Raw genomic sequence first — 9130 nt, 5'->3', positions numbered from 1 at the left:
CCTTACTTAAATCTTTAATTATATTCAATTTTCAAGGCAGCTAAGTTTTGCTACAATATACCATAATAGAATAATCAGCAAATCGCTTTTTCAATAGTTTAAAAAATTAAATGCCAATTTAATGGATTATAGCCATTCAAGTTTGTTTGTTTGTTTTTGTCCTTTGGCATAGGTCTTGTCATAATGCTTGATAAAGCATGATTATGGAAAGGGTTAGAAAAGTGACATCATATGATGCTAACTCTTTGAACCATCATGCCATAAGAAGTAGTCCAGACAGCTTCTCTGCCACCTAAAAGAAAGAATCCCAAGAGATCATCACTTAAAACAAGAATCGCAAACCCTTTATTAGAAATAGAGTTCAGGGCTGGGCATGGTGGTTCACACCTCTAATCCCAGCAGTTTGGGAGGCCAAGGCAGGTAGATGACCTAAGGTCAGGAGTTCGAGACCAGCCTGGCCAACATGATAAAACCCCATCTCTACTAAAAATACAAAAATTATCTGGCATGGTAGTGCCTTTCTGCAATCCCAGCTACTTAGGAGGCTGAGGCAGGAGAATCACTTGAACTCGGGAGGCAGAGGTTGCAGTGAGCCGAGATCTTGCCATTACACTCCAGCTTGGACAACAAAAGCGAGACTCCTTCTCAAAAAAAAAAAAAAAAAAGATACAGTTTTGCTTACATGATATGAACAAACATTTATCCCACTGTGGGAGGGACAACTGATGACAGACTCTGGAAGCTTGAACATGTTGATATGAGTTGCATCTCCAGATGGTCCCACTCTGGCACATGTTTCCACTTTCTCAGAGGTTCCTCTTCAACTTAATTCATTGAGTGTAACCTCCAAGTCGTTCAGAATATATGAATTCTTAACATGGGACTTTTTCATTTGTTCTTTCCAAGAGAGAGAGAAATGGCCACGTTTGCAGGATTCAGTCAAAGGATAGATAAAATGGCTAGGACTAAATGAATTTATGAACATCTTCCTGAGAAGAAGAATAGAGAGAGTAAGTAAGTACATTGGTCTCTCTTGCACATCTCTCCCCTGGTACCTTGAAAGTTTTTGCGAGGGTTGTTATCTCTTACCTGTTTTCTATCATCTGCTATTTTGTACAATACAGTGCCTCTAGACCTTACAATGGATGCTTTCTGCTACACTCAGTGGTGTCTACCAATATTCCCTCCTTGGACTTAAGGATTAAAGAGCAAAATAAGTATGCTCTCTGACCCTACTGGAATAAACTCAGAAACATCACACTATTTAAATTTGTCATTGTCCAATTGTGACACCAATTCTGTTCATGATGACATTTTCTGTTAGTTTGATAGGGTCAGGTTAGGATTATGATAACTGTAATTCACTTTTAGGTATCAAATTTTCATAAATCACATCCTCCCTTGCATATGATGGTGTGCCACGTGAGACATTTTAATGCATTAATTGCCTAACAAGAGTATAATGAATATTCACTCTGGAATATTGTTCAAGTATGTTCCAAGGGTTACTTTGTAGCAAAGCCTCAGAACATTATATTCTTAATGTTGTTATATATTTGTTTAATTGAATTCCTTACACTTTTTAGTAATGGATGAGAATTCTGAAGAATAGTCTTTAAGCTGGCAAAATTTTATGATTCTTTTATTATCTTTTAAATAAGAGAGTGGGGAGACACGGAACTAGTATTTATTCAATGTTTTACTACGGGTTAGACACCATGTTATGTGCTAAGCATATCTTCTCTGCATAATTATAATCACTCTACAAGGTTGCCATGCTGTTCATAGAGATTGATTGGCCCAAGATTCTACAGTTAAAAAAATGGTTAAAGCATAATTTAACTCCAAGCCTGCCTGGCTCCCAAACCCATTCTCTTTCCTCTCTCCATGGTATTTGTACAGCAATAGTATCAAAATGTGGGATCCAATAAGATCCACTTGAAGAAGTGAGATTTAGTTATGTTTTCACTCCAGCTGAAATTTATTTCTGAGAAGATTGATTAGACCTAGAGTTTGTTCTAGTTGAAGTGATAAGCCTTGTTTTCCTCATCCAGTGTTTGAAGGCAGACCTCAGTTAACCATGGCCTCAGGACCATAGATGAGTTGATTGGCTTCTTTATCTTCATGAAATTGACATAAGCAATATCTACTCTGGCAAGTCTGTTCTTCTAGAAATTACAATACATATTTCGCAACACAATGTACAATGCAAATATACTATGCATATGGACTATGTTACACTAATTAGATTCAGCATCTATTTAGAGAGTGTTTCTAATTGGTTTCTCTACTTAGGAAAATAAGTCAAGGGTAAGGAGTCTTACTGTGAATTTAAATCAAATTAATTGTAGCCTTTTATATCAGCTATACCTAATAAAATGTTATTTTCTTGAATTAATTAATTACTGCAGTGATCATGAAATCTCCCTGGTACCTCTCAGTTCCAAAACTTATATATATATATATATATATATATATATTTATATATATAACCTAAATTTATATATAATATAAATATGTTTGTATATTATATATAAACATATTTATATATGTAATATATACTAGTAATTATATATATAGAGAGAGAACTCTATGTATATAAAGAGAGAACTTTTTCTCTATCTTCATTACTGGTTCTATACTTCGAATGAACAAAATCTTAGAAATATTGCTTATCTTGTAAGACGAATTTAAATTATCTTCCCCGGACCAATATTACAAAGGAATTTCCCTGTACTTCCTAAATATATTCATTAAGAGTATGGTAAAAATTCTTCATCCAAATCCCAGAATGCAAGCTCTGCTAAAATAATTCCAGAAGCAATAGCTCTTGATAACCACATTCTAGAGCTCCCCAACCTCAGGAATTTTTGTTTCATAGTTATTTTATACCCATTTTATATCTCCTGCATAATTTTAAGCTGTTTGAGATCAGGAGTCATATTTGTAGATTTCCTGGAGTACCTGGAATAATGTCCAACACATAAAAGGCATTAAAATGCAATGTTACAATAATGTAATCTGCATAATATGCCTAGCAATATTTTTGAATTTCTAAATGTATGGCATACATTTATATTCCCTATTGATGTTTATGATGTGTAAGTTCAATTAAGTTATGTTGAAGAACTGTAAATAAAAAAGAAGAACACAGTATGTTCTCTGATATTTTTTAATTGTAAGCTTATACAGGGAATTTTAGACCATAATTTCCCATTTTTTAACCCATGCCCATGTATCATTAAATATACATTTCAAACCATATATAGAGAGAAGTATCAGATTTTATTTTAATAATTTATCTATTTTTGCACCTCTCTGTCTTCTAGCTCTGTCCAGTAATCTACAGCTGTCAGGTAGTAGTAATAAGCATATGACAATTTATAGTTATAAAATTAAGCTATTATTATTTATTACAATAAGTGTTTATAAATAAATAATTGTAAAATAATATACATGACTTTAATTATAAATGTCTATGAAAAAAGTTTCTGATATGTATTGTCATAGACTTTATTATTCTTACCTTTTTCTTTTACTTCCTTGGCTTAAGCTCATACCTAATTGGTTTGTCCTGTCACACCTCTGTCTCTACCACTCCTTCCTTCCTCTCTCACTTGCCTCTCTTTCTCCTCTCCTTCTCTCTCTCTTCTTTTTCTTTGATAATTATTATAAGCGAAATGTCCACCTCACAGAATCCATTTATTCAATGTCTAACTCTCTCAGTTCATCTCCTTTTTTTCATCTCCATTGTCAGTGTATTTATTTACAGCTTTCTACTTAGTAGCTATATGTAAGTGCAGACACTCTCCCATTGCCCCCACAGCGTGTGTGTGTGCTTTTTTTTTTTTTTTCTTTTCTTTTTCTGGGAAGGACCTGAACTTACACAATCATTTTTCTTTAGTTTTTTAAACAAATCAAAGTAACCTGTACCATTTATGATTTCACTTATCTAAATGACTTCCTACCAATAATTACATTTAACTATTTTTTTCTGCAAGAGATCATTTGGATGGCATGAACCTGGCATTTCGATGTATAATGAATTAGATTCATTTCCAAAAACTAATATTCGTCAATAGTACTCTAAATGGTAACCTAATGAATACCCTATTCTATGTATAGTCATAAAATAGGGGGAAGGAATGTAATCTTTTGTGGATTATGTACATTTAATCTCATTTGATCTATACCCTAGCCTTATAAAAAGGAGTTAGTAATAGACAGAACATGGAATTGATCTCAAATATGTCTGACCCCAAACCTGTACTCTTTGAATTAGATCACATAGCAAAGATGAATATTATTATTTGGCCCAATTTGATACTCATTATTCTTAATATTTTTCCAGAATATACCAAAACTAAGTTTATCAAATTAGTAACTACCTTTCAGCCATATAGGAAAGTAAGGTATTTGAAATCTGTCAGTTGAGTTATGTAACAATTTGAAATTTAAATTTCATATACTTTTTTAACATTTTAGATTCAGGGGATACATGTGCATGTTTATTACATGCATATATTGTGTAAAGGTGGAGATTGGGTTTCTAGTGTACTTATCACTCATAGAGTGAAAATTACCCAATAGGTAATTTTTCAACCCTGAGCCACCTCTTATACTCCCCCCATTGTAGTCCCAAGTGTCTATTATTTCCATTTTTGTGTCCATGTGTACCCGTTCAGCTCCCACTGATAAGTGAGAACATGTAATAGTTGATTTTCTGTTTCCAAGTTAGTTCACTTAGGATAATGGGCTCTAGCTCCATCCACGTTGTTGCAAAGGATATGATTTAATTCTTTTTTATGGCTTCATAGTATTCCATTATATATATAATTTTATGTATTATATATTATATATTTATCTATTATATATATCATGAGATGTGTGTATATATACACATAAACACATTATATATATACACTATACACGCTATATATACAATATGTATACAATAAATGTTATTGTGTATATATACAAAAATGTTATATATGCGTGTGTGTGTGTGTGTGTGTGTGTGTGTGTATGAATGAAACATTTTCTTTATCAAATCAACCACTCATGGACACTTAGGTTGGTTCTATGACTTTGCTACTGTGGATAGTGCAATGATAAGCGTACATGTGCAGGTGTCTTGTTTATAGTTTCATATGCTTTATTTTTTACTGTAGTAAATGAAAAATATAGCCCCATCAAATCAGAAAATTGAATCTTGCTTGAGGACAATAATTAAAATTCTTCTTATATCATCAAAGTCCAGGGCTTTCTTCAAATGTAAACTTCTGTTTTTTAAAAAAGTGTGTCCTTGCCATTTTTACATACCATCCCTTATCCCCATAATTACATATCACCCTTAAAATATGGCAAGACTCTCAGAAAAAACATGGACATTCTTAGTAGCCTCTGTAAAATAATTTATTTTTAGATGTAATAATTAACAGCAATACATCTATAATATTAAAATTTACAAATCGTTGTTAGAACTAAACAATTCATAGGTAACCAATAAGGGAGGAAAGGAATTCGAAAGCAACCAAGAAAAACAGCTATAAGAACATGGAGATATACTTCATATTCAATAAGGTGGAAAAATTATTCAAAAAAACACGATAAATATAAAGGATGAGTATGTTATACATGTGCACATATTAAATGTTTGAAATCACAAATTATGATTTATTTTCTCGACTCAACAGTTACCATAGAATCATAAGAAGGAAGAGAATCTTGATTTTTCCATTAGAGTATACCATGTTAGATCTGGCAGATGACCTTTCACTTTTTATAGTGCTCAAAAAAAATGGTACACTTCCCTTTGCCTTTTGGAGACATCACTGACTTTGGTATTCAGGGTAGTAAAATCATGATATACAAATTCTTCCCCATTAAAACTCAATTATCCTATTTACTTGATTTTTGGTCCCTTTCTTCATTTTCCTTATTTAGATATTAATCTCTACTAAACAACCATTACTCTATTTAAAAAATTTAAGTCTAAAGCTTGAATAATCACAGCTCTATTAATATTGGATATTAGGACCTCCCCTCAATTTTTACTCCTATGTCATATCAAAAATATTAGTATCTTCTTTGAGGGAAATTGGAAAATTATATGAGTTTTAAAAGGGGTTTATATTTCTTTCTTAAATTAGTATTCAGAATGCCCCATAATTCTGTACTCATATATGCATTTCTCCTGTACAATTTTAAAATCTGTTTTTTAAGATTAATTTTTTTAATGAGTCTTCTTAGAATATCTTGCTTTGGAGTTTAGGAGTTAAATCCTTTCATTAAATGTTTAAAAAGAATATATATTCTGAAGTCTTGGGATAGAACGTTCTATAAATGGCAATTAGGTCAAGATGGATGAGAATATTGTTCATGTCTTCTAAATCCCTACCGATTTAAGGCTACAGTTTTTAAAGACTGATAGGGAGGGACTCGATGCCAGAATCCTGAGGGATAAAGTAAGGTAAAAAAGTGTGTAGAAAGACAGTATAGATCAGTGCTCCTCAAACTTTAATGTGCATATGATTCACCTGGGGAATTTATTAAAATTCATATTCTGCATTTTATATCGGAGATATAAAAAGAATCCTGTTTGGGCATAGAAGTTGTTTTCACATACCTCTGAGGTACTTGCTCCTATACTAGCACAATGGCAGGCATTGCTGGTTGTCCATCCCATCCCCATTCTTCTCTTTTTCCTAACAGCAATCCTTTTTTTATTTGGAATGGGAAAATGTCACTATAAAAGGAAAAAAGTCCCTCACCTTCCTAGCCTCCCTTGTAGTTAGGGTGACCATATGGCGAAGATCTGGCCAATGGCATTCAAGCAGTGTATTTTGCCAGTATAGTCTGCTGGTTATAGTTGGAAAAGCATTTATTTCTCCCATGTGATAATCTCACTTTCCTATTTCATCTTTCTTTATTCTCTCTAATTAGATGGAAAATATGAGTCACAAGATGTCACAGACAAATTATTAGAACAAAAGGATGGCAAACAGAAAATAGTGGTCTGGGTACTGGGTCACTTCTTTGAGTAGCTGCCCCATTCTGAACTGCCTTCCTTTTCACTTTTCTATTCTTTTTTCTTGAGATAAATGAACTTCTGCCTGTTAAAGCCACTGGCAGTCAGAGTTTCCAGTGGTAATAGCCAAATACCATTCTAACTGATGTACTCACCAATGATAATCATAACTTCCTTTCATATGACACTTTATGGTTTCTAAAGTACTTTCCATACATTGTTTCATTTAATCTTCACAACAACCCAGGGAGAAGTCTGGGCATTTGTCTAATTTTTTACAGGTTAAAAATTTGAACGTTTATGAGCTTAAATTATTTGTACATTTAAGTGACACAGCCAAGATTAAAATCCAGTCTCCTGTTTGAAGAGTAAGCCCACATTCCATCTCTAAGAGTCCCCTACCTTCCATATATCATGTAACCCGAGAAGCAGAAATGATAAAAGGCGAGCAAGGAATAGTCGAAAACCTAGATAAAACAGTATTCACACGTGAAGGCATCAGAACTTGAGTCACCAGTGAAATGGATCCATTAAGAAGCTATCCTGGACCTTAATCTAGGAGTGCAGATGCCCTTCTCTCCAGCCAAGAGACCTCATTTAAAGACTTCTCTATCCTCACCCCAGAAAAATCCATAGAGGTTTGCAGAAATATTCCTTAGTGGGTTTTCAATTCACAGCCTTATGCATGAAGAAAGGTATTGGCTGATGCATGAAATACCACTACCAGTAGGCTTTGCTTGTTTAATGAAACAAACCCATCAGGAGCCCGAAGATAATTCACCATATTGGTGGAGTGATGGCAACAAAGGCTAACTGTCTAACACCCCGTAACAGTGGCAGGGCTGAAAATGCTAGAGGCCCATTAAGAGGGTTTGCTGACAGCCAGCTGTACTTGAAGACTTTCTGCAAAATGTGAGCTGGCGAAATTTCAGCAATGCCCCCAGAATCAGAAACCCTGAGACAGAGTCCTAAGGATAGAAAATTCTTATTTGCAGAAGAAGGATCTAGAAAGTCTTTGTGTCCTGAAGAAGTTTGTGACCAGGAAATTTCATCAATATAAATGTGTTTTGAAGAAGGGACAGACATCACTGTCCAAGGGGTAAGCTTTTAGATGTCACTGATTACTTCATACTGCTATCAGAGTCAAAGAAAAACCCAACTGGACTCATGCTTTTCCTGTAAAGCCATTGACTCAAGAAGACTGATATATGACTCCCACAAAGAACTTGAAATTAGCTCCCTACAGAATCTTTTATTTCCTAGAATATCTGAGTTTGCTAGAGTATCTAATGCACTCAACTTATTAGGTGAGTGCAAAAGTAATTGCAGTTTTTGCATTGTTGGAATTTGCCGTTTGATATTGGAATACATTCTGAAATGTCGTTGTTATACATCATTTTAATGAGCTTTTCTCGCTTTATGTTTGTTTGCTAAAGACTTATTACTTGTTGTTTATTTTATGTGTATTTTAGACTATGGAAATGATGTTAGACAAAAAGCAAATCGAGTGATATTCGAATTCAAAATGGGTTATAATGCAGCGGAGATAATTCGCAACATCAACAATGCATTTGGCCAGGAACTGCTAACAAACATGCAGTGCAGTGATGGTTCAAGAAATTTTGCAAAGGAGACGAGAGCCTTGAAGATGAGGAGCACAGTGGCTGCCCATTGGAAGTTGACTGCAACCAGCTGAGAGCAATCATCTAGCAATCCTCTTACAACTAGCTAAGAAGTTGCCGAATAACTCAATGTCAGCCATTCTTTGGTCATTCTGCATTTGAAGCAAATTGGAAAAGTGAAAAAGCTCAATAAGTGGGTGCCTCATGAGCTGAGCGGAAGTAAAAACAAATAGTTTCGAAGTGTCCTCTTATTCTATGCAGCAACAACGAACCATTTTTCAATTGGATTGTGATGTGCAACGAAAAGTGGATTTTGTATGGCAACTGGCGATGACCAGCTCAGTGGCTGAGCTGAGAGCAACCACTTTAGGAAGCTCCAAAGCACTTCCTAAAGCCAAACTTGCACCAAAAAAAGGTCATGGTCACTGGTGGTCTGCTGCCATTCTGATCCACTACAGCTTTCTGAATCCTGGTTAAA

The sequence above is a fragment of the Macaca fascicularis genome, chromosome 3 (genome assembly GCF_037993035.2).
Source record: "Macaca fascicularis isolate 582-1 chromosome 3, T2T-MFA8v1.1".
NCBI classification, from domain to species: domain Eukaryota; kingdom Metazoa; phylum Chordata; class Mammalia; order Primates; family Cercopithecidae; genus Macaca; species Macaca fascicularis.
This window is presented reverse-complemented; position numbering follows the sequence as displayed.